The sequence below is a fragment of the Aotus nancymaae genome, unplaced genomic scaffold, assembly GCF_030222135.1.
Source record: "Aotus nancymaae isolate 86718 unplaced genomic scaffold, 86718_ANA_hifiasm-v0.15.2.pri h1tg000057l, whole genome shotgun sequence".
NCBI lineage: Eukaryota > Metazoa > Chordata > Mammalia > Primates > Aotidae > Aotus > Aotus nancymaae.
Window position 1 is genome coordinate 48994552 of NW_026988471.1, and position 12420 is coordinate 49006971.

The 12420-nt window shown below is 36.6% G+C and overlaps 1 protein-coding gene and 1 pseudogene across 28 annotated transcripts in view; one reads left to right on the plus strand and one right to left on the minus strand.

The window, feature by feature from the left end:
• The window catches only part of NRXN1 (neurexin 1), a 1142110-nt gene that overhangs the window by 258516 nt on the left and 871174 nt on the right, over positions 1 to 12420 (minus strand). The window lies entirely within an intron of this gene.
• LOC105726164 (cysteine and glycine-rich protein 2-like) lies at positions 8125 to 8683 on the plus strand (annotated as a pseudogene).

Genomic DNA, 12420 nt, shown 5'->3' on the forward strand with positions numbered 1-12420 from the left:
ATCACTTAATCCAACCACTTGATATTAAAATTACCAGTAATTAGCCTGTGTTGAAGAGAGAAACTTTTCTACACAACTCAGCAGCAAATTGGTTAACTTAACCAAAGTTATGCCCAAAATACTCCTCATCCACTCAAGGTGATTTCTATGTTTTGGTTTCACAAAACTGATCTACCATTCAGGACAATAAACTAAGTAAGGACTAGGCAGTGTTTTATGTAGTATTAAGAAAAATAATCATTATTAGCACTAGTATAAAATAATATTGCTTTCTTTGGCAAGCTAACTAAAACTAGGAAAATGAATTTATTAAAACTCTTTATGGACTTTATATAAAGTCTTCAATCTCCTAAATGTAAAACTCTGCTTATAAACATTGTCTGTCAGGGTAAAATTTTGTCTTAAAACAGAGTAATTGCTTCTATTTCCTGTGATGTTTACACAGCAACTCCTTCAGAATTATTCTTAAAAAGAAATAGAAAAGAAAATCAATAGCAACACTGCACTATGAAATAACCTTTGTGGCAGAAATGGAACCAGAAGATTAAGATAAAACCATAAAAATATGAAATAATAAAAAGGGTACCAAATTCAACTCCATAAACAAGATTAAACGTGGTTTTGGCCGGGCGCGGTGACTCACGCCTGTAATCCCAGCACTTTGGGAGGCTGAGACGGGCGGATCACAAGGTCAAGAGATCGAGACCATCCTGGCCAACATGGTGAAACCCCGTCTTTACTAAAAATACAAAAAATAGCCAGGCATGCTGTCACGTGCCTGTGGTCCCAGCTACTCGGGAGGCTGAGGCGGAAGAATCGCTCGAACCCAGGAGGTGGAGGTTGCAGTGAGCCGAGATTGCGCCACTGCACTCCAGCCTGGCGATAAAGCAAGACTCCATCTCAAAAAAAAAAACCAAAAAAAAGTGGTTTCAAATATATATTACATATACACAAAATGGAATATAGACATTTTGTATTTTAGAAGAATATTTTTATAAAAATAATTTGCAAAAATTAATTCAGTAGCAATAGTACTATTCTGACTAACCTCATGATATTGACGAGACAATTAGATATTATTTGTAAAAATATACTTTACAGCATTATTACAAATGTTTCATTTTCCAAATAAATTATTTATGAAATGGTATTTTTACTTTGTATAAAATTTTTAAAATTTAATAATCATATATTTCCTCTTGTTAAAAATGTCAGCTGCTAATTATACAACTTTCTACAACTGCTTTTACTATTTGTAGGCAACATTCTTCTTCATTATCTGTGTTCCATTTTGTTTCTTTTCCAAAGGCTCTGGAGATATTTTGGTAAGACAAATTTAAAAACTTTTTAATTTTTATCTTAAATATTGAGTTGAAAATTAGACGTTTACTTTAAATACTGAGCAAAAATGATTTCAACTATATATGTAACAGTTATCTATATATCAATACAAAATGTATGTATATATAAAATAATTAAAAATGTAGCATCTTAAGTCATTTCAAAACTGACAAAAATTTCCATATGCTTCTTTAGCCTAGCAGACGGCCAATGCTATACTGGCGAAGGTAACTGCTTCAATGGCAATCAATCACTAACCATCAAGTCCACTCAAGACTAGAATCAAACTTTCTTCCATTAAATTACCCACAAGCAACAACTGAGTTTTCCTATCCAAACCATTGGCCTCTGCAATTTGTAAGATAAGGGGGAAAACAGACAGATCTACTTGATAATCAATCTAAAGGTTATCAACACTTTCTTTGCTCTTCCTAACACATTTTATTTTTTGAGCCTTCTTGGCCAATGTGCTTCTCCCTAACTGTCACAGTCTGTTTTAGATCTTAGCTAAGAAAATGTCCTGTATGGTTTTTATAGTTAAGAATTGACAACTGCATTTTGCTTTTGTTGGTAAGCATTCCTGTAAAGTTCTCTTGTCTGATCAAACCTCACACAAATAGAAACTGGTCATTATTCTGAATGTTTAAAAGTCCAGTCAGCATTTATGTTTTCTTGATGGGTATTAACATATATACATGTGTTTATCTACGGTTGAAGTTATTAACTTAGGAATGTGAATGACCAACATTGTACAAACACATGGTGCCATATGGATTTTCAGGGCAGAACCAAGTTTATAAGCAAGATGGCAATGAGGAGACAACATCTATACTTTATCTTATTGCAGCTACCACTTTGAGCTATGTACACAGAGCTCGAAGGAGAAATCATCACTTGCTTCTTTTAACAGTAAATCCATCCTCTCCAACATTATGATTTTATCTACCCTCTGTTAGGCCATACTGATTTACATTGTATTTCAGTGTTGAAATTCACATCAGACCAATTTCCCATTGTTTAGTAACTTGTGATTTACACAGTATTAAGATTAATTCCATTATGGCCAATATTCTGTCATATCACTTAATTACATCGACATTTATTGTAATTACATCTAATAAATTAGACATATTTAAATACATTCCAGCTAAGAATTTAAACAAATGAGAGCCACCTGGCACAATGAGAGAAACTGTTACAGTACAGAAATGGCAAAGACATTGCCTGCTCTCCAAGTTAAAATGATTCAGTTTGATTAACACAACCTGGAGGAATTTATTCTGTGATCAGGATATTTTCTCTTTTGCTTAAGATACACAAAGTTTGTGATGGAATTTGGTGGTTAATAAGAAAGCAGAGAAGACCATAAGAAATATGAACGTTCATGCTTTTCTCTTTTCATTAAAGAGTTATCTAAAATGACAGTTTAATCCTTGATAGTCATTTGTAATTGGCAATTACTGAGTACATACAATGCAACCAGCACTGAACTGAAGTGTAACATTGTCAGATAGGACATTTCCTGTTGCATTTTCTTTGGAAGCTTGAACATAACTATTAGGACCACAAATAAATACTTCACATTCTAAAGAATATGGGGCCTGATCCTCTTTCCAGAGCTATGATCAATAGCAACCCCCACCGCCTAATCCTCCCTTCCTGAATACACTTTATAACCTATATAAGATGATCTGAGGGTCAGGAGAGAAAGAGACAATACATTCTTAATGAAGACTACAGAGGCTGTGCTCTCTGTTCTCCACCAAAACACCAAAGATAAATGCGATTAAATTCAAAAATAAAGATGGGGACACTGGCATGTCACTTCCAGGGTTCTGTATTTACTGCCATTGGAATGAAGCAAATAACTTGTAACTCAATTTTATACATGATCCTGTGGCTTGAGGCTATACATGAAGAGAGAGAGGTGTCTACTCCTCACTTGGAGATTTCTGAAAGCAAGAGACTTTCCTATGTGTGAAAGAACCAAAGAAGCCAAGGAGAAAAGATCTCTCTGATTTTCACAGTCCCCTGAGGTTGCTGAAGAAGACCTCAGTGGTTAACTGGGCGTCATGTGGAGAAGTATGAAGTAGAAGGTGTAAGAAGAACTACAAGGTGGTCTAGATAACAGTCAAATTAAGGGATCCTCATGGAGAAGTGAGGGACATTAGCTGCTTATGGAAAGTACAGTACTGGGAGTAACAGCATGTTGTGTTTACACACTTTGACATCATACATTTCTGGGTAAAGCCTCAGCACCAACTGTTTCTGAGACATCTGTCAATTCATTTAAGGTCTCTGAGCCTCAGCTTCCTCCTCTGCAAAATGAGAACAATGGACTCTACCTCACAGGACTTTTTATGAAGGACAAACTGGACAATTCCTTTAGAAATGATGTCAAATGATCATACTAAGCAAACATTGATATTATTACATAATCTATATATTACATCCACCTCCACTCCTTGCCCGTGTTATCTTACTATGTTATATGTATTCTTAGGATGACTAGAGTCTTGTGCTACTTTAGGTCTTGTGTATTCTCCAGACGTGCTATATTTAGCAGAATCTAAGAATGATTTGCAATGACCCTTATCTTTGTATAACTGTCTTCCCTTTGAGGGTGTGTGGAACTTTTAATATGACAATAGATCTCACCAATGATACAGGTTAAACAAGCCAAATCTGAAACTTTGAAATCCAAAATGCTCCAAAATCTGAAACGTTTTACAGACGATATGATGTTCAAAAGAAATGCTCATTGCAATATATTGGATTTTGGATTTTCAGATGTGGGATGTTGAACTAGGTAAGTGCAATGCAAATATTTCAAAATCTGAAGAAAATCCAAATTCTGAAACATTTCTAGTCCCAGGCATTTTAGATAAGGGGTACTCAACCTATGTGTATATATATGTATGTTTAAGAATGGAAAAACCACTAAGGATGCCCTCCAGTGACAACCAGCCAGGAAACTTGGGACCTCAGTCCTACAGCCTCAAAGAACTGAATACTGACAACATTCTGAAGAAGTTGGAAAGAGTTTCATCTCCAGATTCTCAACATAAGAGCCCAGCCCAACTGGCACCTGAATGCCAGCCTCCTTGAGACCCTAAGCAGATAAGCAAGTTGAGCTCACCCAGACATCTGATCTACAGAAATATGAGCTAAAAATAGATGTTGTTTTAGGCTACTAACTTCATAGTAATCCATTATTCAGTGGTTGAAAACTCATACAGATGCTAAAACCTATTTATTAAATGAATACTATTTATTAAATGAAAGCCATTGATTAAATGATCATGAAGCAACTAATATATAATATCAGGGACTATTTCATGTGAGGTCTGGTCTGAAAATTCTTCTTAAGAATTTTGAATCCTTATTAGAATCTGGAAAAAAAATCTCAGAGGCTAATTACAATTAGGATTAATTGGAAGGCATAAATAATCACCTCTGGTGATGTTGAAAATGTTTGCTGAGGGTAGCGTGGTAGAGTTTAATAAAACCTGTAGTCAAGTAGGTTGGAGGCTTGGCACCAATATAATTTGGCCATAAACTTCCATGGTTTACTCATAGGCTGATGACATGTAGATTACATACAATGAAATGATCATTTTTTTTTTTTTTTGTTAAGGAGTAAATTCTCAAAATATTTGTAAAAATTGGCAGATCAATAGTTTGGGATGGCTTTATGGAAAAGCAGAGCTCATGTTAAGTCTCAACACTGAGTACTCATGAGTAAAGTAAAAGAACACTGATGAAGAACTAAAAGAAAACTACAGAAATAATCAAATGTGCTCTCCTGCCTCACTCCCTGTGCATTATAAAACGTCATCATTCCCTGCCAAAAAGAGGATTCCTTTTATTTTAGTATATCTCTGGGGAATAAGATCAAAGAACACTCTCCCAGGAATTTAATTATCCTTTGTGGGGGGAAATCCTCTCCTTCAACATGAAGGCAGAAAGTAAAGGCCATTTCATATTGTTCTACCTTCACCCCTGCCTGTTAATTTTATAACACATGTTTAGATACTAGAATATTTTAAGAATACAGCGACCATACTGGCATCTGGTGCTGCTGGCAACCGGTACAAGGACAAGCTCCAGTGAGAATTTAAAAATGCCTTTTCCTATGAAGAAACTGTTAAAAAAATAATCTGATTATCAATTGTTCCCTAATTCATTAGGAAAAAGAACAATATTATTGAAGAGCTAAATTATAAATAACTGGATTTATAACACTTTTCCACTAAGTATTTCCAGAATAATTGTTCTCAAACTTGACTGTATATTGTAGTTAACTAGGGAGCTTTAACAAATTCTGATGCCTAGGTTCTATGTCCTAAAAAATTCTGAGATAATTGGTCTGGAGTTCAGTTTGGTTACTGTGATTATTTCAAGAGCTCCCAGGTAATTCTAATATATGGTCTCTGAGCCATGGTCCAGGATTACATGCATAATTCACTTTTCAAGAAAGACAGCTATGAGTTCAGTTTATTTCTCCACTAGAAGGACTGGATTCTAGAGATCTCTGAAATAAAATATCCATGCCTTTGGGAGGCCGAAGTGGGTGGATCACGAGACCATCCTGGCCAACGTGGTGAAACCCCGTCTCTACTTAAAAAATACAAAAATTAGCTGGGCATGGTGGTGCGCGCCTGCAGTCCTAGCTACTCGGGAGGCTGAGGCAGGAGAATTGCTTGAACCCGGGAGGCAGAAGTTGCAGTGAGCCGAGATCACGCCACTGCACTCCAGCCTAGCGCCTGGCAACAGAGAGAAACTCTGTCTCAAAAAAATACATATCTATATCCATGCATATTTGCTCTGAAATAAAAATGTTACAGAACAGTGCTTTTATTTCAACATTCTCATTTTTCCAAAGGTTTTTTTTTTTTCAATTCCTCTGATTTCAATGCAGCAATGTTTTGTCTGAATGCAAATTAAATCTTCCTCTTAAAAAGAAGGATGTGTCTCTGCCTCAGGACCATATACAAACATTCTGGTGAAGGCAGGCAGTGACCCAGGGATGTTCATGATGGACTGAGAGAGACATGGCAAACATACAGGCATGCATTGCAAATACTGCACTGTGGGAAATTAATAGTTTTAACCCTTAAATCAACTTCACATGGCACAGAAGCATATTTTAGCAATAATTTATCTGCCTTCTACACTAACTTGGGGGAATTACAGATACAAATTTGGAAATATACCTGACTGAAGGTAGCATTATACTTTACTTTGGCTGAAACTTGGGAAGCAAAACAATTTGGCCTTTATATTAAAAAAATCACAGTTCATTTGAGGTCACATTGCTATAGAGAGAAGAGCGAAAATTTTAGTGAGAAAAGCTATTAGGAAGGAATAATTAACCATTATGTTGGGTAGAAGCTATTATTTTCTAGAGAAGGAATAGACTTTATGGAACTTAGTTTTTTTCATCTTACATTTTCTTTTGTTTTTACCCTCATGGACATGTTGATAATGAATCAACTGCAACATTTTTGAGGCTGTCAGAATCTTCTGATTCTGGAGCCTAAATAAAGTTGTTTACTGGCAGGTTGACTGAATAATAGAAATTTGATGGCCAGAGGCCAAACCAAAATTTTACAAAAGGCCTCTGGACCGGGTATTGACAAGCCCAGGACTTACATGAATGCGACCCCAGAAGAAAAACTTGCAAGTGCCTCTTCAATAGCCATTCAAGACTCTTGCTTGAATTTCAAGGCAGCTGATGGTGATTTCCTCCTCTGTTTACAACTTATTTATTCTTCTTATAAAAAGAATGCTGTTTCCTTTTCTTTCCTCCCCAACACCAACAGTTCATTCTTTCAAAAATTCTAAGGCATTCAGATAAAAGTAGATGAAAATATTGTTTGCCAGAAACATCTTCAAACAAAATATGAGTTTTCACACACAGAATGCTCATTAGAAGCAGAAGCAAACATATCACTGTAACATAATAATAGCTCATATTGAGCAAATACTCTGGGGTGTGTGTCTAACATACAATAGCTCATTTAATTAACCATTATGTTGGGTGGAAGCTATTATTTTCATTTCACAAATTAAGAATCTCAGACACACAGAATTTAAATAACTTGCTGAAAGTCATACAGAAAGCAGTAAAGGATCCAGTATTCAAAAACAGGCAATTTGGCCAAAGGTGTCCACTCTTAATTATATCACCATACTCTAGTTGTTGTGTAAAGTGGCCCCTGAGAACAAGCAATGGGTACCTTGCCCCACTGGAAAAAGATAAATTCCGGAAAGTTTCTTGGGGAAGTTTATTTCTGAGCTAAGTGAAAATGTTAAATAAAAATTATATGGATGAGGTGGATGGAGGAAGGGGCATGGAATTCCTGGTAGAGGGGATAGCATAACTGAAATCAAAAAGGTTGAAACAAAGCAAAACAAAAAACAGCCTTACATTGTGTGTTGGGTAGTTTGGTACAGTAATGAGATAATATCTAAATCAAGGCAATGGCACTGGAGAGGTAAACTGGAAGATCGTGGCAGTCTTTGTATCACACCAGGTGCTTTGACTTTGTTCTACAAGTCAGAAAAATCTCAAGTATTTCTGATCATGACCCACAGAAAAAAAATACATTTTACGTGGTAACAAGTACATTTTTAAGCATATATTTTATTTCTATTTAATAAATGTTTATGGGATCTCGGACTCTCTGGACACTCCCTCCAGCCCAGCCTCTCGAGCTCCACCTGCGGTGCGTGCTCCCGCCTCCAACTCAAAATGCCCATCTGGGGCGGTGGAAACAAGTGTGGGGCCTGAGGGAGGACCGTGTACCACACAGAAGAGGTGCCGTGTGATGGCAGGAGCTTCCACCGCTGCTGCTTTCTCTGCATGGTTTGCAGGAAAAATTTAGACAGCAAAACAGTGGCAATTCACGATGAAGAGATCTACTGCAAATCCTGCTATGGAAAGACGTATATGGGCCAAAAGGCTACGGTTACGGCCAGGGCGCTGGCACGCTTAACATGGACCGTGGCGAGAGGCTGGGCATCAAACCAGAGAGTGTTCAGCCTCACAGGCCTACGACAAATCCAAACACTTCTAAATTTGCTCAGAAATACGGATGTGCTGAGAAGTGTTCCAGATGCGGGGATTCTGTATATGCTGCAGAGAAGATCATTGGAGCTGGAAAGCCCTGGCACAAAAACTGTTTCCGATGTGCAAAGTGTGGGAAGAGTCTTGCATTAACAACTCTGACTGAAAAAGAAGGTGAAATCTATGGTAAAGGATGTTATGCAAAGCACTATGGGCCCAAGGGATTTGGTTACGGCCAAGGAGCAGGGGCTCCTTGTTCATGCCCAGTAAGGTGTAAATCCAGAACTAATCATCACACACTGAGAATCTCTTCATAATCTAGGCAGAGATAATCTTTAACACTAAACTACTGTGATATTGTACCAGCATTAAGTACTGTGTATTACCCTGTATTTGGATAGGCTGGCTAACTCGCAGGAAGAGAGCACTGTGTCCTATCCTTTTGCTTTATTCACCAGCATTTTGGGGGAACATTTCTTTTACGTTTTAAGTAAAACTTCAGCTCAAAAATAAATAAATAAATGTTTATATACCTTTATTATACATATAATTTATAATATGTCATAGATAATACACACACACACACACACACACACACACACACACGTACACTTTAACTGGTTGAGCACCCTAAATCCAAAAATCTGAAATTTGAAATGCTCCAAAATCAAAAATTTTTTGAACAGCAGAATGATGCTCAAGGAAATACTCATTAGAACATTTTGTTTTTGTTTGCTCTTTTTGAGACAGAATCTCACTCTATTGCCCAGTCTGGAGTACAGTGGCACAATCTCAGCTCACTGCAACTTCTGCCTCCTGGATTCAAGTGATTCTCCTACCTCGGCCTCCTGGGTAGCTGGGACTACAGGCATGCACCACCATGTCTAGTTAATTTTTTGTATTTTTAGTAGAGACAGGGTTTCACCTTGTTGACCAAGCTAGTCTCATACTCCTGTCCTCAAGTTATTCACCTACGTCAGCTTCTCAAAGTTCTGGGATTACAGCTATAAGCCACCATGCCCAGCCATCATTAGAGCATTTCAGACTTCATAGTTTCATATCCGGGATGCTCAAATCATGCAAATATTCCACAAACCAAAAAACTCTGACATCTGAAACACTTCAATCTCTCTCTCTCTCTGCCTCATGTGTGTTTGTGTTTGTGTGTTTATGTGTCTGTATACTTGACCCTTGAACAATGTGGTGGTGGGGTACCCATACACTCTCAGTTGAAAATATGGGCATAACTTTTGACACCCCCAAATCTTAACAAACAATAGCCTACTGTTGACCAGAAGGCTTGCTAAAAATATAAGCAGTTAACACATATTTTGTATGTTATATGTAGTAGTACATACTGCATTCTTACAATAAAGTAAGCTAGACAAAGTAAAATGTTATCTAGAAAATCATAAAGAAGAGAAAATATATGACCACTCAATAAGTGGAAATTAATCATCATAACATTTTCATCCTTGTCATTTTCACATTCAGTAGGCTGAAGAAGAGGAGGAAGTAGAAGGGTTGATTTTGCTGTCTCATAGGTGACAGAGGCAGAAGAAAATCTATTTATAAGTGGATCTGTACAATCCAATCATATAGTGTTCAAGGGTCAAATGTGTGTGTGAAAGAGAGAGCAATATATATATAAAATATATATATTATACATATATATGTATAATATATATACATATATATTATACATATATATATTATACATACATATGTATAATATACATATATAGAATTTTACAATTGAAAATTTTCAAGAAAAATAATGAATCTTACTATTCAAATGTTCATATTTTCTATTCTAGTTTATATCAATTCTAGTCTGTTTAATTAGGAAATGAGTAGGCCTCTCAATTCATTTTTAGGTCCCATTAATGAGCTATAATACTGTTTAGATAACACTATCATGGGTGTTGGAAATATAGGGGCTATTATCAAAGGATTTTGATCTGATAGCAGTCATTAGCTGTTTGAAGATGATTTTGAACAATTTGACAAGTTCAGGCAAAAGAGAACAGGGGAGACAAAATCAAGTCTACTTAGGTGCCACAAAAAAATAAACTGACTAACTAGAGTCTCTACTAAAAAGGTAATTCTTCATTAGAAGAATGTTAAAGAAATGAACAGAGGACCACCACTCTTGAATATCCTTAAAAGTATAATAGAAAGCCAGTTAGCTTAGGAGGGTTACTGGCATACCTACTTGAAGGAAACAAATAAGATGACCACTGGTTCCTTCCAGCTCCAGATTTATCTCCCTGGTCACTGAACATCTGTAAACTAATTTTGCTTGCCTGAGCATGAAAAGTCAAATGTACATGAGATTGATCTGAAGAGGAATCTACAGAAAAGTATTAGAAAACAGTCATGACCCTCTTTACCCAATCCACTCTTACACAAATGTCTATGCAACTACAGAAGAGAATTCATCTATTTGTCAAAAAAAGAATTTTTTAGTCTCCTAAAAAATACCATTCTTATGAACAGAAGATAATAAGGTTATTATAGACACGGCAATAGTGCCTTCTGAAATACTGAAAACTGATTAAGAATAATTATTAATAATATTTTTGGTGGTATTATATTATTATGCTTGACTAATTTGTAAATATTCTGTTATATTTGAACCTCCACTGTTTTAGTCTGTACTCTATCTTTTAGCACTAATTTTAATTAGAAAAATAGAAGTAATTACAAGGGAAGTCACATGTTAATTAATGAGCTGAGCCTAACAACAAAAAAGACACAGGGAAGCCCTTGAAGGACTTGCTATCTTGATGTTCTCCTTGGAATCTAGGGCAGGGCAAAAGTCCTAAAATCACTCTATGGACAACAGAGATGAAACAGATGAGCCAGGTGTTAGAACTAAGATACTTATCTCTGTTTCCCGGTGTGTATCACTACCCCTCAAGTCCAAGAGGGAAAAACATTGGCAATGCAGCCACTGAAATTGGCAATTCTGGAGAAACTGGGTGGCCTGTTAACATCTGGCTTTCCCAAAACGTTCTTTTTCTATAACTCTTTCATTTTAGCCTTTGATTTTGAAGAAATTATTTGCTTCCTGGCTGGGTGCAGTGGCTCACGCCTGTAATCACAGCACTTTGGGAGACTGAGGCAGGTGGACCACCTGAGGTCAGGAGCTCGAGACCAGCCTGACCACTATGGTGAAACTCTGTCTCTATCCAAAAACACAAAAATTAGCTGGGTGTGGGGTCTGGCACCTGTAGGCCCAGGCACTCGGGAGGCTGAGACAGGAGAATTGCTTGAACTTGGGAGGCAGAGGTTGCAGTGAGCTGAGATCATGCCTTCGCAATCCAGCCTGGGTGACAGAATGAGACTCCATCTCAAAAAAAAAAAAAAAAAAGCCAAAAAAACATACACACATAATCCACATTTCTCCATTACACTGAAATCATATCCTTGTCACTAGAATTGTATCTTCTAGTCCAAGAGATAATTGATCAGAACTGTCAGGACAAACTCTTGGGAATGTAAATGTGCTATCTGGAGCATAACTATCCTAAGAACACTGATTACAAAATCTAGAAGCAAAAACTCATTTTAGATAAGATGCAGAGTATAAACAAATAAATACACAATATGAAAGCAACTTTTACTAAGTCTGACAATGGGAAGATTTTGATCCAATTGATTATTACTGTGTCTAGTTCAAAATATCTTAGGCCTTCTCAATGGTAAAGCATAACTGGAATGACTAAGGTCAGCTTTCCTGTGAATCATCAGAGTGGTGATGAAACTAATGATGTACAAGACTCCTAACTGGATATTGAAGATTGAATACAATAGCCAAAACCAGCACTGGAACAAGACAATAATCTTCATTCACAAAACCCAGTTTAAAACTCTGAAACAATGACACAATGAGTATATTTGTGACAATTACTTGTCATGCCAATTGTATTAAGTCTTTGGGAGGCAGCACACATCTACATGCATGAGTCCATTTTTATGTGAGCCTACCTCAAAGGACTTTC